Below are 27502 nucleotides of genomic sequence, written 5' to 3'. Positions count from 1 at the left end.
CGATTACTAGAAAAACAAAGGTCCCTAAAGGAAGACCAAAAGTAATTTATAAAAGATAATATAGGAAATTTTGTCAGAACTCATTTTGCAAAGATGTAAATAATATATGTTGGGCTGATGTTTACAAGGAAGGTCATCCTGATGATGCATTAGCAGCTTTTTGAAAGATTATTTTATTCTTTGGTGGATAAACATGCACCTATGAAAAAACACACAGTGAAGAATATTAGGGCACCATGGATTGATAATGAACTGAAGAGCATAATGGTAGAAAGAGATGTGGCAAAGGGTATAGCAAACACAACTGCGAATAAGCAGGATGCGTAATCAAGTAACTAAAATTAATAGAAAAAAGAAAAGGACATTTTATAAAGTAAAAATAAGTGAAAATAAATATGATGGAAAAAATTGTGGAACATTATTAATGAAATAATGGGTAGGAAATCAGGTCAAACTCCTTTTTTTATTCAGAGAGGTTATTTATTTTTAACTAAATCAGATGAAATTGCCAATTATTTTAAGGACTTTTTTATAAATAAAGTGAATAAAGCAAATGTACAACAAGTGGAACAAAAATGATCAATGATGAATATAGATAAACCATCAGGAATGGATAACTTAGATGGTCAACTTGTAAAATTAGCAGCCAGTTGTTTGGCTGAACCAGTTTGCCACATTTTTAATATCAGTATTAAAAAAGGGATTTCCCCTTTAGCTTGGAAAGAAGCAAAGGTCATTCCTTTACAGAAAAATGCAGCGCCGAGTTTTAGTGGCGCAAATAGTCGAGCAATAAGTTTATTGCCAGTTCTTAGTAAAGTGTTTGAAACGATAGTTTGTGAACAAATTCAATTTTTCTTTAAGGAAACAGTTGTCTGTTCTTCCAGATGAAAGTATCCACCTCTTTTATGACCAATTGTGGAACATCGAATGCAAGAGCTGTATACACTAAATGTGATAACCCTTCAGTTTTTGATAATATTCTCCCTTTTAGGGACAGATCTCTCATTAAACATGAATTTAATTTTTGTTTAATTTTCTTTATAATTGGTGTAAAATTCAAATGATTTCTCTCCGTTTGATCTTTACATATCTTAATATGTAAATAATCTACCATCTCCTTTACTGTAATACCAAGTATGTTATTATAATTACACATTTTCAAAGGGAATAACACACATTTATTAATTTAACTACAATTAATTTAACACACTTAATTTCTAGCGATTATCGTCAATTTGATTTCATAGATACTATTTAAACTAAATGGAGCTAGACAATGACATCTCTGAATTCAATAATGAAAGGCATTATTTATCATTATACATTACTGACACTCTATCCTCCAATCGGATACTGTTAAGTGCTTTGACACAATCTGTATTGTTAAAAGCGCTATAGAAATAAAGGTGACTTGACTTGACTTAATATTTAAACACAAACCAGGGAATATTAAGGCAGTCAATAGATTTTTAAATTTCAGTTTCATTTATTTTTATTTATTTTTAATGGCTGTGTCATCTGCTAATTGAGAGCATTTCAACTCTTTCTCTAAAATTATAATACCACAATGTAATCCACAATCTAATGCTCTTTTAATATGTATGGCCATAGTTTGTGTTACAAGCAAGAAAATAATTGGTGTAATGGGGCAGCCTTGTGTGATATCTCTACTGATTTTAAAACTTTATTTTGTTCCATGTGATAACTTAATTGAGCTGTTACAGTCATTGTATAGTGTCTGAATAGCTTCTTTTATATATATATATATTTATTCTCCAAAACCAAAAAATGTAGGGTCACCAACATAAAGTTATGATCGATAGTATCAAATGCCTTAAAAAAGCAACAAATAAAATAAAACTACTATCTGTAATAAATTTGTTGTTGTCAATTAAATAATAAGCCTAATACGTGTCGTCCTTTCATAAATGCTGATAGACATTTATCAATTATAGGATCAAGACACTTCTTCAGTCTTTCTTTAAATATATACGTGCAAAACATTTAGCATCATTATTAATCAGTGTAACGATTAATAATGAAACAAATATATTTCCTTATTGGGCTTTCGTAATAAAGTTATTAAACTTTGTCTCAGTGAATCAGGTAAATAACCTTGTTGTATAGATTCTCTAAATACAGCTAACAAAAATGTGATCATTTCTTTAGAAAATATTGACAAAATTCACTAATTAAAGCATCATTCCCAGGTGACATTGTCTTTGAGTTTGTTAATACAGTAAAGTACTTCATTTAAAGAAATCTCTTGGTCACACATTTTAATAGACGATACATTTATCTTTTGACTATCTTAGAGTCTAAGAATGACTGTGCATTACTAAATTTTTTGTCATCCGAATATGATTTCTCATAAAATTCTGCTCCTGGCTCTGTCATCCACTTTGGATGGACGGCCTGATCTAGGCAATGTGCTGGTGGTGCCATACGCTTTCTACTTCTTAATGATGCTCTGAACAGTACTCCGAGGGATAGCTAAAGCCTTTGAAATGTTTGTGTAGCCTTCTCCTAACTTGTGCCTTTCTACAACTTTATCCCAGAGGTCTTTTGAAAGCACTTTCCCAACCATGGTGAATTCTACTAACAGTGGAATCTTCAAGAAACACCTCGTTTTATTCTGAAGTATTCAACACCACTACTATTGATGTCAGGTGGGGCAATTGCACCTTGTGCAACATATGAGTGCATTGTTTGAACGTTAGTGCCACAAATCTGCACTTCACCATCTTTGTTCTTCATCTTTGATGGAGCCTTTGTTATGCTCTTGTCTTTGACTTTACTTTCCCTCTCTTTCCATTTTTTTTTTTTTTTTTTGCCATTCGGTGCCGTCTCGGTAAATTAACAATTAGTTGCCAAATGTCCTCTATAGCCCTAGTGACAAAAAGTGTACTTTATTGTATTTGCAATATATTCCCTGTTTTAATAGTACATTGCAAATATACTAACAAAAATTATACTATCTTTAAATATATAAAAAGTATATTAGCCTCATGCTTTTGCCTATTTTAACAATACAATTTTAACACATTTTAAAATAATTGTAATTTTGTATATTTTCGAAAAAATATATTTTACAAAAATATACTTGAAAGTTCTGTTTATTTTTTATAAGTACATTCATTTGCACTTTACTTAAATATATTTTGTGAATATTTTTTTATCTGTGTGCTGAAAATGATCATTGTAACAATGCATTGACAGTATACTTTCAAAGTACATTATTAAATAACCTGAAGTTGTAGTATGTTTTAAATTACATTTTTTAGTAATTTTTAAGTTTAGTTCTTCATGCTTGGAATTCACTTCATTGCTTGGACATACTGCTTCAGAAAGTAATAAAACAAATAACTAAAGGAAATAAATAAAGCGAATGAATTATAAAGTGTACAGTCAAGTAAATACTGTCTATATTGCATGGCCAAAAACGTCTTAGGTTATGTATGTAACCCCAGTTCCTCGAAGGAACGGGACGCTGCGTCAGGAGATGCTTTGGGGAATGCCTTCAGCGTGACCGGCTCTGAATACAAATTAAATCTGTCCAATGGATGGGAGGGACGTCACGGGCGAGGTGACGTAATGACCAGCTGGTATAAAAGCACGTGCGGTGAAACCGGCTTCAGCTTCTAGAATGAAGCAAGCGCTGGCAGGGATGCCGGAAGTGTGGCCTCGCAACGCAGCGTCTCGTTCCTTCGAGGAACTGGGGTTACATACGTAACCTAAGACATTCCTCTTCAGGAACTCGAGCTGCGTCAGGAGACGCTTTGGGGTACGATATACCCACAGCACCAGACTTCCAAGTCCCTGCCCTGTGTGTATCCATACAGAGCACAGCTAGGGCGAGAGAACTGAAGAGCCTGGAGTGGCTCGCATGTCCAGGCCATAAAACCTGACAAAGGTCAGGGGCGTAGACCATCCCGCAGCGTTGCAGATGTCCTGGATAGGGACACCTGCCTTGGAGGCCGCCACACTCCTCGTGGAATGAGCCTTGACTCCCATCAGCGAGGGGAGGTCAGAAGACTCATAGGCCATCTGAATGGCATCCACAATCCACTGACTGAGGGTCTGCTTGGAAGCAGGAAGACCTCTCTTAGGGAGTAGCGCGTTTTCACTAGGTTTTCTTTCGCTTGCTGTTTGATGTTTCTCATATGCAACAGAAATAGCAGTGCTTATGAGCTGGGGTAATGTGGTGGTCGTGCTAGTGCTCACAAAATTTACTCGCACCGGCAGAAAAATCGGTCACAAAACAGTCTGGAGCCCTGTATAGGAAGTGACAAAAAACTAGCCTGAAAATTCTAGAAAATTGTTCTTATCCTGTAAGTCCACACTCTTTTGTGCCCTGAGCTAGAAATGTCCTAACAGTAGGGAAAACTCAAGTGTATGCTTTTACATTTTAGACAACCAATGTTTTTTTTTTGTTATTATTATTTTTACATTTGGGTTATTGTTTTCTTTCTCACTTTAGATGCGGGTGAAAATACCTCCAGGCTAAAGCATTCAAAGTGGAAATTCTGTCGTGGCTCAATCCAGGATTGGGATGGTGGAAGGAGCAGAAGAACCAGAAGAACAGAGATCTGAGGGAACCGATTTACCTAATGTCTTAGTTAAACCAAAAATGTTCATCACTCACCTTCATGTTGTTCCAAACCTTTAAGACTTTTGTTCATCTTTGAAACATAAATGTAGATCTTTTTAATGAAATCTGAGAAATTTTCAGGTAAGTTTCAGTTTAGTTTGAGGCAACTCTGGGTTTTAGGTACCATGAAAGTGGTTTGGCTTTTAGCAGTGTTGATCGCCATAGTAACTTGCGCTCCACAGCTAACCTGCTCCGGGGCAGGTTATGTTCTGGTTTAGAGATCTCAAACCGAAATTTGACCAATCAGCTTCAAGCAAAGTGACACATCTCTGACGCAATAAAGCCACTCCTCCAGTTTCTCTTACTCCAAATTAAAGAACGCTACATAATAAAACATTTTTAAAGATAAAATCATCAGATTTTTAGAGATGATAATTTTTTATTATTTATATAATTATTATACCCTTAAACCATTACACAAGCCAGCTTAATTTAATAGTAATTATTAAGCTTTTATTTTAAATTAATATAAACATATAGATAATATGCAATATAAATACGTTTTAGAATCAATAGCTGTAAACATGACTACATATGAGTTTCAATTTTTAAGTGTTGTTATATCTATAAATATTATAAACTTTACAAATTTGACTTGCACTTATATGGTAAGATAAGTTTTCCTCTTTCATGGATGGATTGATTCATCTTGCTGTGTAAATGTGTTTAAATTCTTCATATTGTTCAATCTTTTAATCTTTGGTAGTGAATCACACTGACACTCATGAGAAGTGAATCACAGTTTCAAGGCATGTGATTGGCTCCTCATTACTGATGTCACACATTCATGTGCACGAACTCCATTAACTCAGGATCAAGCCTGAGTTGACAGAGAACGTTGATGATCAGCTTCATGGTACCAACAAAGCCGAATTGAACTGGTTTGGTTTTGTCAACTCAAAACTAATCCTGTAACCCTGAGGTTGTTTAGCCACCATCATGGTACAGGCCCCAGTTGTTTAACCTCAATTTATGAAGTGATGTGAATGTTTTGTGTGCACAAAAAACATTGCATTTTTATTTACAAAATAACATGTTCACGAGAGCACCATGATGCATCAGTGTTGTGTTGGCGTGAGAACTGGTCATCTCATGCTGCTTTTGTGAAAATGCGTTGGATATACATAATTTGTGAATAAAAACATAATATTTTTGTTGTTGCCGTTTTATGCGTACACAAGGCATCTGTTAAAAATATATTCATTTGTGTTCTGCACAAAAGGGTCTTATGGGTTTGCAGCGACATGAGGGTAAGTAATGAATGACAGAATTTACATTTTTGTGTGAAATATGTTCACATGTGGTTATAATTGGTCATTGTTCTGTTTTACAAACATTTTCAATATTTTAAAGATTTATTATTTAATAATTTGGGTGTATTTTACTGTTCATATGTGTGTGTTTTTCAAAATAAATGAATTAAATTCATTTCGAGTTTGTATTCATCATTCACAGCTGTTGAAACAGCCTTTACATTAGTTTGGGCATATGAGGACATAAATTAGGTTAAACTACAGCATGTCCGCCCAACGTATACCTTTCACTTTTCCGGTTGCCACAACGTAACTTTGGTCACCATATTACGTTGCAGTTATGTAACAGTTACGTATTTGTGTTAGCTGTCATGGTGTGTGCATGAACGAGTGTGAAGTACCTATAATTACGTTGCTTATTCTGATTATTTATATTGGGCACTTTTTTGCATTTAAATTCTGGCTGTTGACATTGAACATGATGTATTTTTCGAGGATATCGGTTAATTTCTTGATTGCCGTTTTGAAAGTGTCTGCTTGCATATTTTAATCATATTTGGTAGTTCTCTTTAATGTATTGGCTCTGATTTGATCCATGGGAGATTTATCTAGCATTATATTTATATTATTTTGTCGTTACAAAGAGTTAAAATGGCTCTTATCAACCTTGATTTACATTCTATCATTATTTTGACAGTTAAAGTTTTGGGCAGGTTTTGGTGAGCTTTTAGGCTGGAAATCGTCCATCCAATCTGGCAACACTGCTTTGCAAGGGCAGTCTGACTCTTCTGACTTACAGAATGTAAATACATTTTCTTATTTAAAGAATTTGCCACTGACGAGTTTTGTAGAGTAGTGCTTGTTTGTCATTTCTCCGATCACAAATGCAGAGAAGCAACGTAAAAAGACAGTACAAGTCATTATCAGTAATTATGTCCCGACTGGATGCAACAAATGCCTCGTTTATAATGGGTTTTGTGTTTGTGTCGTCGCGCCGGGATACAGCATCACAATAGGGTGAGGGGCGTAACATTTCCGTCTCCCCGTGAGGTATTCGGTCAATCACAACGCACTGGATAGCTGGCCAATCAGAGCACGCCTCGCTTCTCAGAAGGACGAGCCTTGTAAAAATTGACATTTCAGAAAGACGGGGCATAGAGGAGAAACAATGTGCATTGTGGAAAACGTGTTTTGAACCTTAAACCGCATTAACGGTGCAAGTATACTCTGTAATGTTATCTGATATTCTGTAGTGTTCATGGAGAGTATGTTGTTAAAAAAAAAAAAAAAAAAAAAAAAAAAAAAAAAAATTCCCTGTTAATGCTAGAAAGAGTACAACAAGACAACCAATAAAAAGAAACCCAGATTTATTTGGTTACACAAGAACATGTTTGAGACCACATGTATAGACAGTGGCTGAAAATTATTTGTCCGCAGCATACGCGACGTAGGCCGCAGCAGACTTGTCTTCCTGGCTCAAGGTGACGTTAGCCACATGCTCGGCGTCCTGGCTCAAGGTGACGTTAGCCGCAGCAGACTCTGCGTCCTGGCTCAAGGTGACGTTAGCCGCAGCAGACTCTGCGTCCTGGCTCAAGGTGACGTTAGCCGCAGCAGACTCTGCGTCCTGGCTCAAGGTGACGTTGGCCGCAGCAGACTCGGCGTCCTGGCTCAAGGTGACGTTGGCCGCAGCAGACTCGGCATCCTGGCTCAAGGTGACGTTAGCAACAGACTCTGCATCCTGGCTCAAGGTGACGTTGGCCGCAGCGGACTCGGCGTCCTGGCTCAAGGTGACGTTGGCCGCAGCGGACTCGGCGTCCTGGCTCAAGGTGACGTTGGCCGCAGCGGACTCGGCGTCCTGGCTCAAGGTGACGTTGGCCGCAGCGGACTCGGCGTCCTGGCTCAAGGTGACGTTGGCCGCAGCGGACTCGGCGTCCTGGCTCAAGGTGACGTTGGCCGCAGCGGACTCGGCGTCCTGGCTCAAGGTGACGTTGGCCGCAGCGGACTCGGCGTCCTGGCTCAAGGTGACGTTGGCCGCAGCGGACTCGGCGTCCTGGCTCAAGGTGACGTTGGCCGCAGCGGACTCGGCGTCCTGGCTCAAGGTGACGTTGGCCGCAGCGGACTCGGCGTCCTGGCTCAAGGTGACGTTAGCAACAGACTCTGCATCCTGGCTCAAGGTGACGTTGGCCGCAGCAGACTCGGCGTCCTGGCTCAAGGTGACGTTGGCCGCAGCAGACTCGGCGTCCTGGCTCAAGGTGACGTTGGCCGCAGCAGACTCGGCGTCCTGGCTCAAGGTGACGTTGGCCGCAGCAGACTCGGCGTCCTGGCTCAAGGTGACGTTGGCCGCAGCAGACTCGGCGTCCTGGCTCAAGGTGACGTTGGCCGCAGCAGACTCGGCGTCCTGGCTCAAGGTGACGTTGGCCGCAGCAGACTCGGCGTCCTGGCTCAAGGTGACGTTGGCCGCAGCAGACTCGGCGTCCTGGCTCAAGGTGACGTTGGCCGCAGCAGACTCGGCGTCCTGGCTCAAGGTGACGTTGGCCGCAGCAGACTCGACGTCCTGGCTCAAGGTGACGTTGGCCGCAGCAGACTCGGCGTCCTGGCTCAAGGTGACGTTGGCCACAGACTCGGCATCCTGGCTCAAGGTGACGTTGGCCGCAGCAGACTCGGCGTCCTGGCTCAAGGTGACGTTGGCCGCAGCAGACTCGGCGTCCTGGCTCAAGGTGACGTTGGCCGCAGCAGACTCGGCGTCCTGGCTCAAGGTGACGTTGGCCGCAGCAGACTCGGCGTCCTGGCTCAAGGTGACGTTGGCCGCAGCAGACTCGGCATCCTGGCTCAAGGTGACGTTGGCCGCAGCAGACTCGGCGTCCTGGCTCAAGGTGACGTTGGCCACAGACTCGGCATCCTGGCTCAAGGTGACGTTGGCCGCAGCAGACTCGGCGTCCTGGCTCAAGGTGACGTTGGCCGCAGCAGACTCGGCATCCTGGCTCAAGGTGACGTTGGCCACAGACTCGGCATCCTGGCTCAAGGTGACGTTGGCCGCAGCAGACTCGGCGTCCTGGCTCAAGGTGACGTTGGCCGCAGCAGACTCGGCGTCCTGGCTCAAGGTGACGTTAGCAACAGACTCTGCATCCTGACTCAAGGAGCTTAGCAGGGGGACAGAAGTAGACGCACAAACCAAGTTACTGTGACCATTCAATGGATTGTCTGTAGAAAGAGAACAGTGAAGTGAATTTTAACTCAAATTAAATGCAAAATAAAAAACGGTTACTTAACTCCTGGAGTGATGCGAGATTGTTTCAGATTAAGAAACATCAACCATCTTTTATTAATGTAAAGAGCCATTTTAAACTATGGCACTGATACACATAGAAACACATAGAAACAAACAAAAAATCCTGCAACCAAATAAAGAACGCAATATTAAAACTCACCTTGCCATACCAACTGGTGATAAAGAAACACCAAAAGAGTAAGTTTAGTCAAGTCCATTTTTTTTTTGTAAAATGTTTTTACCACAAACTCAACAACTGAGACAAAGAAACTATACATATAGTGCCACTCAAACCAGGACTTTTAAAGCCTAACAGAAAACAATTTGTGTCACCTGGACAGCTCGTTAGCTCATTATTACATAATCAGTAAGCACACACAGCCTGAAAATCATTAAACATGAGCTGAATAAAGAGGTTCACTTTCTGGCCAGAGAATAACTGGCACCTGACTGACCGTGCATCCCAATGCTCATACTATCCATCCTAAATAGTATGTGAGATGAGAATAAGTGTTTCCCAAAACATAGTATGTTGAACAGAGTGTGCCAAAAGTCCCCAGATGGTCTATTATTTCAGGTAGATTTTTGAAGTGTGGATCTGTGCACAGGCTAATGTTGTCCACAATCCATTGCTTTTTTAGTGAAGGAATCAGTTCAGAACTACATACATGAAAAAACTACAAAAAAAGCAAACATGGCGGATATGCAGAACTTAAAGTTTAGAGAGGTTTAGATGCAGTTGGCTGTTTGCAAAAACCTGTCCTCCTTAGTTACTGTTGCTATGTCCAATAAACTAATGCCGTTCTCACACTACACATCATATTCTCACGCAGTAAAAAATAGGCCTACATCATGGAGCAAAGAGCAAACTGACAACACGCCGACAGACAACACTGCCCTTGTGAAAAAGAAGTGTGCTTAACTGCAGTAAAAGTGTACTTTTTGTGTACTTCAGTTATTAAAAGTGATATAAAAAGTGCACTTGCAGATAATATAATTTAATTTAAGTTTAAGGACACATAAGTGACAATAGGACACATAAGTGACTACTTAATGACAATAGGTCTTAATATACTTATGTGCACTTTTTAAAAATGCACTTTATAATAATGCCCAATTATTACTTAAGCATATATTTTACATAATTATTTTATTTGATTTTATTGTGTTTTAGATAACTACACTTATTTTGATATATTTATCAATATACTAAAGCACTTGTAAAATAATTCAACTTAAGTTTGTTCTCCCAAGTTACAGTTGTTAATGTATTTTATATGTATTTACTCTATAATATATACTATGTGCAGTAATGCACTTGAAATTTATTTTTCTTCTAAAATCAAATACATGTATAGTCCAATAAAACGTATTGTTGAAATTTTCATCACCAGCTCTATGAACTCTATGAAGTTTAATTTTCAACATGACACAGTGTCATATATGAGAGTACTGTATTTCTATGTAATAGTACTGTACTTTACATCTGTGTACAGAATACTTTCAATATCATTGAAATTACTGACTTTTAGTTAGGTGAATGAGACATGAATGAGAAGTCTTTGGTCTAACTAAAGAATGAATAAGGACAACTTGAACAGAAATGAAAAGTCTGAAATAATATGTAACCACGCACAAAGTATCTCTTTTGTTTTATGCGCATGCGCCAAAAATACTACGTCATGATGGCGCTCTACTTCAGCAAAGTTTGAAAAGGGGGCGGCCAAGATGGCGTTGTAGCAAGACAGGTTTGCAGGAGCACTTAAAAACTTTGCTCAGATCTCGGGTTTTTAAAAAAACAGTTCATGTTCAGAACTAGGGCTGGGCGATAAATCGATTTTATCGATTAACTCGAATGTGTAGTTAACGTCAATTTCTTTGAATGAAAATCGGTTTTCTCTTTAACATTCGCCTATGCTCCCCTCTGGGCTCCCGTAGTTCCGAATGGGCTCAGCCCTCCCCCCGCGCGTTTGCTATATTAGAGATACACAAACAACATGGCAGCGAGCAGGGAAGAACTCGTTCCCAAGAAAGGCACAGTGTCATCCGTAGTTTGGAATTGGTTCGGTTTTGCGTCGTCAGACGTAGAACAAACAACACCCTGCTGCAAAGTGTGTTTGAAGTCTGTTTCTAGCAAAGGTAGCAGTACGACCAATTTACTGCAGCACCTCAAACAGAGGCATGCCGCCGAGTGGGAGAGATGTTGCGCCCTACGAAATGAACAAGACCGTGGCAGCACAAGCACGCCCGCCAAAAAACAACCTACGGTCTTACAAACATTTACAAACTGTATCCAGTATGATAAGAATGGGGCCCGGTGGAAAGCGATCACGGATGCAGTCGCAATGTATATTGCAAAAGATATGGTGCCCATATATACTGTGGAAAAGCCGGGGTTTATTCACATGCTGAAAGTTTTGGACGCCAGGTATGTGCTACCTAGCCGCAAATATTTTTCTGAAGTTGCCTTGCCTCAGCTATATAACAGTACACGTCAAAGGATCGCTAGGGAGCTGGAAGGGGTGTCATTTTACTCCGCCACAACAGATTTATGGTCCAGTCGAACGATGCAGCCCTACATGAGTTTAACGGTGCACTTCGTTAACGACGATTGGACTCTGCGAAGCGTCTGTCTCCAAACAGCTTACTTTCCCGATGACCACAAAGGCAAAATAATTGCCCAGGGGCTAAAAGATGCTCTGAGCTCTTGGAACCTTGCTGAAGACCGACTCGTTTGTATGACTACAGACAGTGGCACCAACATGATCAAAGCTCTGCAAGACAATGAGTGGCCCAACCTCCAGTGCTTTGGACACAGATTGCACAATGCTATAGGTAAGAGTCTAATGGCTATGCATTCAAGTGATATATATTTTCCCATTCGAAAAAGACACTTGAACAGCCTAATTAATGCATTATATGAAACCGATATATATTTCCACAAAATTGGCATGAATAATCATAATGGTATGCGTGTGTGTGTGCGCGCACATGCGTGTGTATGAGTGCGTGCATTAATATTATGCAGAAAGTGAAGAAAGACAAGCTTGTGAATGTAGGTCATGTTCCACTAAAATGTGTTTTAAAATGTGTAATATTCTTTATTACAGAGAATGGTGTGAAGGACCCGCGGATCGAACGTGCCATTTGGGTATGTAAAAAGGCTGTCTCTGCCTTTTCTTACAGCTGGAAAAAAAAGAAGAGACATGACTGAAGTACAGGCTGAGCTTGGTCTACCCACTCATCAGCTAGTAACGGAGTCCCCGACCAGATGGGGTTCACGCCAAAAAATGATAGAGAGGTTTCTCGAACAGGAGAAAGCCATAGTCCGTGTCCTTGGTTCGGACAAGAAAAGTCGTCATCTTGTACCCACTTGGCAAGATCTTGATGTGTTGGAGTCCATAAATAAAGCTGTGAAACCACTCCAAGACTTTACCGACGCACTTTCTGGGGAGTCTTATGTCAGCGTTTCATACATTAAACCGGTGCTCCATCTGTTCAAAATCAGTCTCCTACAGCCAGAGGAGGAAGACACAGAGCTCACTAAAACAATAAAAAGAAACATAATGCGGTACCTTAATGACAAATACAGTGACCCTGTGAAGGATGAACTCTTGGACATGTCCTCACTGATGGACCCAAGGTTCCGCACAACCTACATTGACCCAGACAACGTGGAACAATTCAAAAAAAGAGCTGTCGCTGAGGCTGAGCTCATGTCTCTACCTGCTCCTGCCAACTACAGTACACCACAGCAGCCTGGCCTAGCTGTGCAGGTGGGCCAAGAAGAAGCGCAGCCTCCGCCCAAGAAGAAGATGACTTTAACTGCCTTCTTCAAAAAGAATGCACCAGTGTCATCTCCCCACCAGTCAGAGACAGGAAAGATAGAGACTGAGCTGACAACTTACTTATTGACCCCTGAGGTAGACCCAGACACAGATCCCCTTGAGTGGTGGAAGCGCCACCAACAGAATTTTCCAAGGCTAAGTAGTCTGGCAAAAAAATACCTCTCGGTCCCAGCAACGAGTGCCCCCTCAGAGAGGGTTTTCAGTGTGGGGGGAGGCATTGTCACATGCCACCGCGCATGCCTCAAGCCAGAGGTAGTAGACAGGCTTGTCTTCCTGGCTAAGAATGTTTAGCAAAAAGAAAGGATGTTCAAACTAAAAACAGCACAACAAACAAGCACTTTATGTTCTCATGCACTGATATTTAATGCTGTTGAATGTTTTGTTTCCACGTTATCAGAACTACCTCCTATCTACTAAATAGAAAGATGTTAAACTTGTGTTTAAAGAAAGTATCAAAAAGGGTCACATAATTTTATGTTTTATGTTACATTTTTATGTTATGTTGTTACATTTTCACTGTTTACAATGGCAGGGCCTGCCATCTTGCTGTTTGGATTGTTATTTCTGATTGCACTTTAACCCCAAGGGGGAAATCCAGATCAAATCCCACAAGGGAAACAATTTCATTGTCATCTGTCATTTTAAGTAGGGGGGAAAAAATCGATTTAAATAGAAAATCGGATTTTTTGTGAAAAAATCGTGGATTTTTTTTTTTAGGCCATATCGCCCAGCCCTATTCAGAACTAACTGGAAAGATACAGTTTTTATTATGAGTTAAGTAGCCTCCTTTAATTATCTTTTTTTCCTTTGCATTTTTTTTACTATTTGAGCTCTACCGAAGAAGCTTTTGCCAACTAGTCGCTAATAATAATAATCCACGTGCTTTTGCTATAAATTGCTGTGCTGACTTGCAAATATGGAGGATAAAGAAGAAACTCTCCTTGCTATGCACAGCTATGCAAGAAGAACTCTAAGCGCTGATGCAGTTGTTGTTGGACTGGCTGAGTTCACGATTTTACCCGATACACCTGAACCGAACCCTGCGAAAAAAAGTAAACCGAGTTCCGACAGTCCTTCAGTGAGTGATGCCATGCTAATGAGATTCATGCAGAGAATGGAGGCCATGCACGAAGAAACTTTGCGCCGAATTCAAGGAGTTAAAAAAACGGTACTTGAAAACTCAAACTCTATGAAAAAGATAATCAGCTCCCTCGAATTCCATGGTGAACAGGTGAAGCATTTGAATGATAAAACTGAAGAACTGGAAAAGAAAATCATAAGATTGGAGAAAGACTTTGTGATAAGTATAATGATCTGGATGTGTACAAGAGAAGATGGAATCTTCGTGTCGCTGGTATTCCGGAGAAAGCAGGAGAGAATGTAAAGAAGATGATAATCGACTTCAGCGAAGTTTCCCCGAGCTATATCGGTTCCTATTGGGTGTAGTGATCATAATATAATAGCGATTACTAGAAAAACAAAGGTCCCTAAAGGAAGACCAAAAGTAATTTATAAAAGATAATATAGGAAATTTTGTCAGAACTCATTTTGCATAGATGTAAATAATATATGTTGGGCTGATGTTTACAAGGAAGGTCATCCTAATGATGCATTAGCAGCTTTTTGAAAGATTATTTTATTCTTTGGTGGATAAACATGCACCTATGAAAAAACACACAGTGAAGAATATTAGGGCACCATGGATTGATAATGAACTGAAGAGCATAATGGTAGAAAGAGATGTGGCAAAGGGTATAGCAAACACAACTGCGAATAAGCAGGATGCGTAATCAAGTAACTAAAATTAATAGAAAAAAGAAAAGGACATTTTATAAAGTAAAAATACGTGAAAATAAATATGATGGAAAAAATTGTGGAACATTATTAATGAAATAATGGGTAGGAAATCAGGTCAAACTCCTTTTTTTATTCAGAGAGGTTATTTATTTTTAACTAAATCAGATGAAATTGCCAATTATTTTAAGGACTTTTTTAAAAAAGTCATTAAAATACGTACATGTTGTACATTTGCTTTATCAAAATCATTTGATAAAGCAAATGTACAACAAGTGGAACAAAAATGATCAATGATAAATATAGATAAACCATCAGGAATGGATAACTTAGATGGTCAACTTGTAAAATTAGCAGCCAGTTGTTTGGCTGAACCAGTTTGCCACATTTTTAATATCAGTATTAAAAAAGGGATTTCCCCTTTAGCTTGGAAAGAAGCAAAGGTCATTCCTTTACAGAAAAATGCAGCGCCGAGTTTTAGTGGCGCAAATAGTCGAGCAATAAGTTTATTGCCAGTTCTTAGTAAAGTGTTTGAAACGATAGTTTGTGAACAAATTCAATTTTTCTTTAAGGAAACAGTTGTCTGTTCTTCCAGATGAAAGTATCCACCTCTTTTATGACCAATTGTGGAACATCGAATGCAAGAGCTGTATACACTAAATGTGATAACCCTTCAGTTTTGGATAATATTCTCCCTTTTAGGGACAGATCTCTCATTAAACATGAATTTATTTTTTGTTTAATTTTCTTTATAATTGGTGTAAAATTCAAATGATTTCTCTCCCTTTGATCTTTACATATCTTAATATGTAAATAATCTACCATCTCCTTTACTGTAATACCAAGTATGTTATTATAATTACACATTTTCAAAGGGAATAACACACATTTATTAATTTAACTACAATTAATTTAACACACTTAATTTCTAGCGATTATCGTCAATTTGATTTCATAGATACTATTTAAACTAAATGGAGCTAGACAATGACATCTCTGAATTCAATAATGAAAGGCATTATTTATCATTATACATTACTGACACTCTATCCTCCAATCGGATACTGTTAAGTGCTTTGACACAATCTGTATTGTTAAAAGCGCTATATAAATAAAGGTGACTTGACTTGACTTAATATTTAAACACAAACCAGGGAATATTAAGGCAGTCAATAGATTTTTAAATTTCAGTTTCATTTATTTTTATTTATTTTTAATGGCTGTGTCATCTGCTAATTGAGAGCATTTCAACTCTTTCTCTAAAATTCTAATACCACAATGTAATCCACAATCTAATGCTCTTTTAATATGTATGGCCATAGTTTGTGTTACAAGCAAGAAAATAATCGGTGTAATGGGGCAGCCTTGTGTGATATCTCTACTGATTTTAAACCTTTATTTTGTTCCATGTGATAACTTAATTGAGCTGTTACAGTCATTGTATAGTGTCTTAATAGCTTCTTTTTTATATATATATATTTATTCTCCAAAACCAAAAAATGTAGGGTCACCAACATAAAGTTATGATCGATAGTATCAAATGCTTTAAAAAAGCAACAAATAAAATAAAACTATTATCTGTAATAAATTTGTTGTTGTCAATTAAATAATAAGCCTAATATGTGTCGTCCTTTCATAAATGCTGATAGACATTTATCAATTATAGGATCAAGACACTTCTTCAGTCTTTCTTTAAATATATACTTGCAAAACATTTAGCATCATTATTAATCAGTGTAACGATTAATAATGAAACAAATATATTTCCTTATTGGGCTTTCGTAATAAAGTTATTAAACTTTGTCTCAGTGAATCAGGTAAATAACCTTGTTGTATAGATTCTCTAAATACAGCTAACAAAAAATGTGATAATTTCTTTTGAAAATATTGACAAAATTCACTAATTAAAGCATCATTCCCAGGTGACATTGTCTTTGAGTTTGTTAATACAGTAAAGTACGTCATTTAAAGAAATCTCTTGGTCACACATTTTAATAGACGATACATTTATCTTTTGACTATCTTAGAGTCTAAGAATGACTGTGCATTACTAAATTTTTTGTCATCCGAATATGATTTCTCATAAAATTCTGCTCCTGGCTCTGTCATCCACTTTGGATGGACGGCCTGATCTAGGCAATGTGCTGGTGGTGCCATACGCTTTCTTCTTCTTAATGATGCTCTGAACAGTACTCCGAGGGATAGCTAAAGCCTTTGAAATGTTTGTGTAGCCTTCTCCTAACTTGTGCCTTTCTACAACTTTATCCCAGAGGTCTTTTGAAAGCACTTTCCCAACCATGGTGAATTCTACTAACAGTGGAATCTTCAAGAAACACCTCGTTTTATTCTGAAGTATTCAACACCACTACTATTGATGTCATGTGGGGCAATTTACCTTGTGCAACATATGAGTGCATTGTTTGAACGTTAGTGCCACAAATCTGCACTTCACCATCTTTGTTCTTCATCTTTGATGGAGCCTTTGTTATGCTCTTGTCTTTGAGGCAAGGCAAGGCAAGGCAAGTTTATTTATATAGCACATTTCATACACAGTGGTAATTCAAAGTGCTTTACATAAAAGAAAGTGAAATAGACATTAAAATCAATAAAAACATGGAAATAAGAATAATAAAAACAAGGAATTTTAAAATGATATAGAAAATGATTTAAGATAAATTTAAAGAAAATGATTATACATAAAATATATTGCAGTCAGTTCGGACATATAGCACAGTGCTCATTCAACAAATGCACAGTTAAACAGATGAGTTTTGAGTCTTGATTTAAATGTGGCTAATATTTTAGCACATCTGATCTCTTCTGGAAGCTGGTTCCAACTGCGGGCCGCATAATAGCTGAACGCAGACTCCCCTTGTTTTGTGTGAACCCTTGGTATTTCTAACTGACTCGATCCTAATGATCTGAGTGGTCTGTTTGGTTTATATTCAGTGAGCATATCAGCAATATATTTAGGTCCTAGGCCATTGAGTGACTTATAAACGAGTAAAAGTACTTTAAAATCAATCCTAAATGTAACTGGAAGCCAGTGTAAGGACCTGAGGACTGGTGTGATATGCTCAGATTTTCTGGTTCTAGTCAGAATCCTGGCAGCAGCGTTCTGGATGAGCTGCAGTTGTCTAATGGTCTTCTTGGGAAGGCCGGTGAGGAGACCATTACAGTAATCCACCCTGCTGGTGATAAAGGCATGAACAAGTTTCTCCAAGTCTTGACTGGAAACAAAACATCTAATTCTTGCAATATTTTTGAGATGATAGTATGCTGATTTAGTTATTGCTTTGACATGACTACTGAAACTAAGGTCTGTCTCCAGAATCACCCCAAGATTTCTGACTTGATTTTTTGTTGTTTGACCCCTAGAGTCAAGGTATGCATTCACCTTGAGAACTTCATCTTTGTTTCCAAATGCAATGACTTCAGTTTTCTCCTTGTTTAACTGAAGAAAGTTCTGGCACATCCAACTGTTAATTTCATCAATGCATTGGCAGAGGGAGTCAATGGGGCTGTAGTCATTTGGAGATAAGGCTAGGTAAATCTGGGTATCATCAGCATAGCTGTGATAGGCAATTTGGTTCTTCCTCATTATCTGACTTAGTGGGAGCATATACAGGTTAAACAAGAGCGGTGCAAGAATTGAGCCTTGTGGGACTCCACATGTCATGGCCGTCCACTTAGACTTATGCTCTGCTATACTCACATAATAACCTCTCCCTTCTAAGTATGACCTGAACCATTTGAGTGCCATCCCAGAAAGCCCGACCCAGTTTTCCAGTCTCTCTAAAAGTATGTTATGATCGACAGTGTCAAACGCAGCACTAAGATCTAGTAGTACCAGCACTGATATTTTGCCAGAATCAGAATTGACGCGAATATCATTTATTATCTTAATGAGTGCTGTCTCTGTGCTGTGATGTGCTCGGAAACCAGATTGAAAATTGTCCAGGTATCCATTTGACTTTAAGTAGTTGTTCAGCTGATTAAAAACTACCTTTTCAATAATCTTACCTATAAAAGGAAGATTTGATATGGGTCTATAGTTGCTCAAGATGGTGTTATCAAGATTGCGCTTCTTCAGAAGGGGCTTAACAACTGCAGTTTTAAGGGAGTTTGGAAAAGTCCCAGAAAGAAGTGAGGCGTTCACCACTTCTAAGAGATCCGCTTCTAAACAGTTAAGCACATTTTTGAAAAAGGATGTGGGAAGTGTGTCAAGATAGCAGGTTGAAGATTTAAGGTGCTGTACTATTTCTTCCAAAATTTTGTTATCAATTTCTTTAAAAACACACATTGTCACTTCTTTTTGAAATTGCGGTCGAATCTGTGTGACCTCTGCATAACTTGAGGATGTGCCAATCTCCTTTCTGATATTATTGATCTTCTCAGAAAAGAAGGAAGCAAACTCATTGCATTTGCTGTCTGAGAGCATTTCACTGGGAATCTGACTTGGGGGGTTTGTCAGTCTCTCAACAGTCGCAAAAAGAGTGCGGGTGTTGTTTAAGTTACTGTTTATAAGGTTTGAAAAGAAAGCCTGTCTAGCTGTGGCTAGTTCCACATTGAAAGCATGAAGGCTGTCTTTATAGATGCTATAGTGAATTTCGAGTTTCGTCTTCCGCCACATCCGCTCAGCTTTTCTGCATTGTCTTTTCATGCTCTGAACTGCTGTTGATTTTCTCCAAATTGATTTCTGTTTCCCTGTCTTCTTGCTGACCTTTATCGGGGCAATATCATCAATAACATTCTTAATTTTTGAGTTAAATGACTCCAGGAGAAGATCAACAGAGTCTGCAGAAATGCTTGGTGTTAATGATATTGCCTCCATAAATAGCGCACTAGTGTTCTCGTTAATGCATCTCTTTCTGATAGAGACAGATCTAGATTCAGTGGTGACCGAGATCAATATATCAAAGAAAATACAGAAGTGATCAGATAGTGCTACATCCTTGATTACAATGGATGAGATGTTTAGACCTCTACTGATGAGTAAATCTAGGGTGTGTCCACGATTGTGTGTTGGTCCGTGCACATGCTGACTCAGGTCAAAAGTGTTTAAAACAGTTATAATTTCTTTTGTAGTTTTGATTTCTGAATTATCTATGTGAATATTAAAATCCCCTGCAATAGCAAAACAGTCAAACTCTGAGGAAATCATTGATAACAGTTCAGTGAAATCATCAACAAAGGCTGGAGAATATTTTGGAGGCCTGTAAATAATGATAAACAGGGTGCGTGGAGCACCTTTCAGCACAATACCTAGGTATTCAAAAGATGAATACTGACCAAATGACATTTGCGTGCACTGATAAACATCTTTAAACAGAGCAGCTACACCTCCACCTCTCCTAACAGTCCTGCAGACACTTATAAAATTAAAGTTAGGAGGGGCTGTTTCATGAAGGACTGTTGCACTGCAGCTGTCTTCTAACCATGTTTCATTTAAAAACATAAAATCCAGGTTGTTTGTGGTTATTAAATCGTTGATCAGAAATGATTTATTTTTAAGTGAGCGAATGTTTAAAAATGCTAACTTGATGGATTTACATTTTGTCTCTACAGCAATCTTAGATTGATGCATTAAAGGCCGCAGGTTAGATGGGTTAGCCGTACGGCTTGAGAAGGCCTTAGACTTTCTATTGCTTAATAAAACAGAGATAGAGGAGGCTACAGGCACACTGGGTTCCCGCTTGTTCTGTAAACATTTGTGAATGTTGTGGCTAATATAGCGGGGACCCGACACATATCACTGAGAGCTGTTATCAGTTGTTTTTGGTTCACCTACACCAGATGGAGAGGGGTTTGGGCCCTGACGTTGTGGCAGCGGCCGGAGAGCTCTCGCAGGAGGAGGAGGGTGAGCTGGGCCTGCAGTCTTTGGTGGTTGTGGGGCCCGCCGTTTTTTAGTTGATATCTGGGGGCTTGAAGCGAAAGAGTGTGAGAGTTTGGTCCCAGCATACACCAGTTCCTCCATTTTCTGTGAGAAGCTTAGAAGTGGAGATTCTGGAGAGAGTGATAATGTGTCTGGTGAGCAGGGCTCTGGCTCTGGTGTTTCCGCTGGCTGTGAGATGTTGTCCTGGCTTCCCTGGCTGTTTTCCAGAAAGTCGTCCTTGGGTGCTGAGTCTTGGAGCTGTTGTAGTACGTCACAGTCTGCATGTGATGAGCTCTGTGGGCAGGGCTCAGCTGGGATGTCCATGAGCAGTGCTTGTTGTGGCTGCGTGGTGTTATCATGTTGACTCAGAAGCTGACATGAAGTCCTGTGGTCACTCATATACTGTCCAGGTGTGTGTGTGCCATTTAGGCCGAGTAGATTGGCACACACCGCTGAAGGATGACGGAGGGAGAAATAGATATTGTCCTTAAGCACTCTTGCACCGAGTCTGTTTGGGTGGAGGCCATCTAGTTTAAACAGTTGTCTGTGGCCCCAGAAAATGTTGAAGTTGTCGATGAAGTTGACTCCTTTTATACTGCAGGTTCTTTGTAGCCATGTATTCAGCCCAAGCAACCGTGAGAACATGTTAGTTCCCCTTGCTGGGAGTGGTCCACTGATGAACGACTGAACTTCAAGACTTGGAAGCGTTTCAAAGAGTTCACTGAAATCCTTCTTAAGGAGTTCTGACTGCTCCTTCCGAATATCATTTTTCCCCACATGGATGATGACTCGATTTGCAGTCTTGTGCTTCATCAGAATGCTCCGAAGTTCTTTGTTCACATCAGAGACATTTGCTTGAGGAAGGCAGTATGTTGTTGTAGTCCTGCTGTTGATGTTTCTGATAATAGCATCACCCACTATCAGAGTCCTGGGCTCGGCTGCGCTCTGAGCTGAAAGCCGCTGTCTGCTCGACCTTGAGCGCCTGTTCGTGGCGATGTTAGCTGCTGGCTGATTCGATCCGTGTTTAGTCACATTTGCAGATTTCTCACCCACATTCATTAATGCTTCAAATCTGTTCTCAAGATGTATAGGGGGTGGTAGAATGCCAGTGTTTACAAGTCTTGTCATAGCTGTATCTGGGGTAGAGGATGCTACAGCAGCAATACGAGATACTCGTGATAATCTGATGTCTTGATTGCCTTTGGGTCTCGCTCCCTGTTTGTGCCATCGATTTGTCTGTCGCTCTGTTTCGGCTTTTTCCTCTACACTTTGTATAAACTTTTGAGATTCAGAGGACTCACCAGCTGTATGCTGAGGGGGTCCATGATGACCGTCTGCTGTGTGTTCCGCCTGTTTTGGAAGTCCAGTAAGTAGCTTTGTTTCAAGAACCGCAATCCTTTGTAGAAGTTTGTGGCAGTTCATGCAGCAAGTAGATTCCACGAGAGGCATTTTCTCTAGTCTGTTTGAATGTAGACAGCTGTGTTTTTCCGTCTCTGGAATGTAAACTGCTGGGAGAAAGTCTTAAGTTTCCCCCCAAAAAATGTGTTGTCTGAGCACTGTGCTGATCTGCTGAAGTTGAAGTTAAAATCTTGGAGAGATATGAGAAAAATGCAAAAATAGGGAGCAAAGCGGAGAGCAATAAGCAAGAGCGTCCGAACAGTAGCGAAGCCGGAAGTTTGACTTTACTTTCCCTCTCTTTCCATTTTTTTTTTTTTTTGCCATTCGGTGCCGTCTCGGTAAATTAACAATTAGTTGCAAAGTTCAAAGATATTGTAACAGTCCAGGTTAATTAGTGGACCAATAAAAAGATCTTACATTAAAAAGTCCATTTGGTCGACTTTTTCAACAAAAATAACGATTTGAAGTGAAGGAAACAACTTTTATCCTCAGCTTTGAGGATTGTGGCATTTGTGGATAGCTCTTACATCATACTCCGGGGTTCCCTTAGTTATTTATGCACATATGCGCACTCTTCAAAAATGGCACTTATTGAGGACAGCAAAAATACATAATTAAAATGAATTTATATTGATGTAGAATGGAATATATAGACTTTTCTGCCTGTTATCTTGCTTATTGTGCCCAATTGCATAATTTATTTAAGCCCATATGTCTTGCTATCAAGAAACTATGCTTCTAAGCACAGGTCGAGAGCTGTAATTCCAACAACGTAAATTCGCGATGCTCAACCTTTTTTTTTTTTTACAGTGTAGCATCTTTTCTTTTCAAAACAGTTTGAAGATGTCTGGGCATCGAGGTTATGAGTTTCTGGAGTTTTGGTGTTGGAATTTGGTCCCATTCTTGCCTGATATAGTTTTCCAGCTACTGAAGAGTTCGTGGTCATCTTTGACATATTTTTAATTTAATGATGTGCCAAATGTCCTCTATAGCCCTAGTGACAAAAATTATACTATCTTTAAATATATAAAAAGTATATTAGCCTCATGCTTTTGCCTATTTTAACAATACAATTTTAACACATTTTAAAATAATTGTAATTTGTATATTTTCTAAAAAATATATTTACAAAAATATACTTGAAAGTTCTGTTTATTTTTTATAAGTACAGTACATTCATTTGCACTTTACTTAAATATATTTTGTGAATATTTTTTTATCTGTGTGCTGAAAATGATCATTGTAACAATGCATTGACAGTATACTTTCAAAGTACATTATTAAATAACCTGAAGTTGTAGTATGTTTTAAATGACATTTTTTAGTAATTTTTAAGTTTACTTCATGCTTGGAATTCACTTCATTGCTTGGACATACTGCTTCAGAAAGTAATAAAACAAATAACTAAAGGAAATAAATAAAGCAAATGAATTATAAAGTGTACAGTCAAGTAAATACTGTCTATATTGCATGGCCAAAAACGTCTTAGGTTATGTATGTAACCCCAGTTCCTCGAAGGAACGGGACACTGCGTCAGGAGATGCTTTGAGGAATGCCTTCAGCGTGACCGGCTCTGAATACAAATTAAATCTGTCCAATGGATGGGAGGGACGTCACGGGCGAGGTGACGTAATGACCAGCTGGTATAAAAGCACGTGCGGTGAAACCGGCGTCAGCTTCTAGAATGAAGCAAGCGCTGGCAGGGATGCCGGAAGTGTGGCCTCGCGACGCAGCGTCTCGTTCCTTCGAGGAACTGGGCTTACATACGTAACCTAAGACATTCCTCTTCAAGAACTCGAGCTGCGTCAGGAGACTCTTTGGGGAACGAGATACCCACGGCACCAGACTTCCAAGTCCCTGCCCTGTGTGTATCCATACAGAGCACAGCTAGGGCGAGAGAACTGAAGAGCCTGGAGTGGCTCGCATGTCCAGGCCATAAAACCTGACAAATGTCAAGGGGCGTAGACCATCCCGCAGCGTTGCAGATGTCCTGGATAGGGACACCTGCCTTGGAGGCCGCCACACTCCTCGTGGAATGAGCCTTGACTCCCATCAGCGAGGGGAGGTCAGAAGACTCATAGGCCATCTGAATGGCATCCACAATCCAATGACTGAGGGTCTGCTTGGAAGCAGGAAGACCTCTCTTAGGGAGTAGCGCGTCTTCACTAGGTTTTCTTTCGCTTGCTGTTTGATGTTTCTCATATGCAACAGAAATAGCAGTGCTTATGAGCTGGGGCAATGTGGTGGTCCTGCTAGTGCTCACAAAATTTACTCGCACCGGCAGAAAAATCGGTCACAAAACAGTCTGGAGCCCTGTATAGGAAGTGACAAAAAACTGTGCTGAAAATTCTAGAAAATTGTTCTTATCCTGTAAGTCCACACTCTTTTGTGCCCTGAGCTAGAAATGTCCTAACAGTAGGGAAAACTCAAGTGTATGCTTTTACATTTTAGACAACCAATGTTTTTTTTTTGTTATTATTATTTTTACATTTGGGTTATTGTTTTCTTTCTCACTTTAGATGCGGGTGAAAATACCTCCAGGCTAAAGCATTCAAAGTGGAAATTCTGTCGTGGCTCAATCCAGGATTGGGATGGTGGAAGGAGCAGAAGAACCAGAAGAACAGACATCTGAGGGAACCGATTTACCTAATGTCTTAGTTAAACCAAAAATGTTCATCACTCACTTCATGTTGTTCCAAACCTTTAAGACTTTTGTTCATCTTTGAAACATAAATGTAGATCTTTTTAATGAAATCTGAGAAATTTTCAGGTAAGTTTCAGTTTAGTTTGAGGCAACTCTGGGTTTTAGGTACCATGAAAGTGGTTTGGCTTTTAGCAGTGTTGATCGCCATAGTAACTTGCGCTCCACAGCTAACCTGCTCCGGGGCAGGTTATGTTCTGGTTTAGAGATCTCAAACCGAAATTTGACCAATCAGCTTCAAGCAAAGTGACACATCTCTGACGCAATAAAGCCACTCCTCCAGTTTCTCTTACTCCAAATTAAAGAACGCTACATAATAAAACATTTTTAAAGATAAAATCATCAGATTTTTAGAGATGATAATTTTTTATTATTTATATAATTATTATACCCTTAAACCATTACACAAGCCAGCTTAATTTAACAGTAATTATTAAGCTTTTATTTTAAATTAATATAAACATATAGATAATATGCAATATAAATACGTTTTAGAATCAATAGCTGTAAACATGACTACATATGAGTTTCAATGTTTAAGTGTTGTTATATCTATAAATATTATAAACTTTACAAATTTGACTTGCACTTATATGGTAAGATAAGTTTTCCTCTTTCATGGATGGATTGATTCATCTTGCTGTGTAAATGTGTTTAAATTCTTCATATTGTTCAATCTTTTAATCTTTGGTAGTGAATCACACTGACACTCATGAGAAGTGAATCACAGTTTCAAGGCATGTGATTGGCTCCTCATTACTGATGTCACACATTCATGTGCACGAGCTCCATTAACTCGTTTTTTGCGTACACAAGGCATCTGTTAAAAATATCTTCATTTGTGTTCTGCACAAAAGGGTCTTATGGGTTTGCAGCGACATGAGGGTAAGTAATGAATGACAGAATTGACATTTTTGTGTGAAATATGTTCACATGTGGTTATAATTGGTCATTGTCCTGTTTTACAAACATTTTCAATATTTTAAAGATTTATTATTTAATAATTTGGGTGTATTTTACTGTTCATATGTGTGTGTTTTTCAAAATAAATGAATTAAATTCATTTCGAGTCTGTATTCATCATTCACAGCTGTTGAAACAGCCTTTACATTAGTTTGGGCATATGAGGAAATAAATTAGGTTAAACTACAGCATCTCCGCCCAAAGAAAATAAATAATTATAAAAAATTACCAACTGATTACCAGCACACAACTATTGATCCGCAACGTTGCAGTTACGAACCGGCAACGTCACAAAGTTACGTCGTGGCGACGTATACGCACTTTTCCGGTTGGTGAACTACATCGCCAAGACGTAACTTTGGTCACCAGATTACGTTGCAGTTACGTAAAGTTACGTATTTGTGTTAGCTGTCATGGTGTGCGCATGAATGAGTGTGAAGTACCTATAATTACGTTGCTTATTCTGATCACTTATATTGGGCACTTTTTTTGCATTTAAATTCTGGCTGTTGACATTGAAAATGATGCATGTGTTTTTCGAGGGTATCAGTTAATTTCTTGATTGCCGTTTTGAAAGTGTCTGCTTGCATATTTTAATCATATTTGGTAGTTCTCTTTAATGTATTGGCCCTGATTTGATCCATGGGAGATTTATCTAGCATTATATTTTTATTATTTTGTTTCAAGGAGTTAAAATGGCTCTTATCAACCTTGATTTACATTCTATCATTATTTTGACAGTTAAAGTTTTGGGCGGGTTTTGGTGAGCTTTTAGGCTGGAAATCGTCCATCCAATCTGGCAACACTGCTTTGCAAGGGCAGTCTGACTCTTCTGACTTACAGAATGTAAATACATTTTCTTATTTAAAGAATTTGCCACTGACGAGTTTTGAGTTGTGCTTGTTTGTCATTTCTCCAATCACAAATGCAGAGATGCAACGTAAAAAGACAGTACAAGTCATTATCAGTAATTATGTCCCGACTGGATGCAACAAATGCCTCGTTTATAATGGGTTTTGTGTTTGTGTTGTCGCGCCGGGATACAGCATCACAATAGGGTGAGGGGCGTAACATTTCCGTCTCCCCCGTGAGGTATTCGGTCAATCACAACACACTGGATAGCTGGCCAATCAGAGCACGCCTCGCTTCTCAGAAGGATGAGCCTTGTAAAAATTGACATTTCAGAAAGACGGGGCATAGAGGAGAAACAATGTGCATTGTGGAAAACGTGTTTTGAACCTTAAACCGCATTAACGGTGCAAGTATACTCTGTAATGTTACATTATCTGATATTCTGTAGTGTTCATGGAGGGTATGTAAAAAAAAAAAAAAAAAAAAAAAAAAAAAAAAAACCCTGTTAATGCTAGAAAGAGTACAACAAGACAACCAATAAAAAGAAACCCAGATTTATTTGGCTACACAAGAACATGTTTGAGACCACATGTATAGACAGTGGCTGAAAATTATTTGTCCGCAGCAGACTCGACGTAGGCCGCAGCAGACTTGTCTTCCTGGCTCAAGGTGACGTTAGCAACAGACTCTGCGTCCTGGCTCAAGGTGATGTTAGCAACAGACTCTGCATCCTGGCTCAAGGTGACGTTGGCCGCAGCAGACTCGGCGTCCTGGCTCAAGGTGACGTTAGCCACAGACACGGCGTCCTGGCTCAAGGTGACGTTAGCAGCAGACTCGGCGTCCTGGCTCAAGGTGACGTTGGCCGCAGCAGACTCGGCGTCCTGGCTCAAGGTGACGTT

This window comes from Barbus barbus (assembly GCF_936440315.1).
Source record: "Barbus barbus genome assembly, chromosome: 28".
NCBI lineage: Eukaryota > Metazoa > Chordata > Actinopteri > Cypriniformes > Cyprinidae > Barbus > Barbus barbus.
This window is presented reverse-complemented; position numbering follows the sequence as displayed.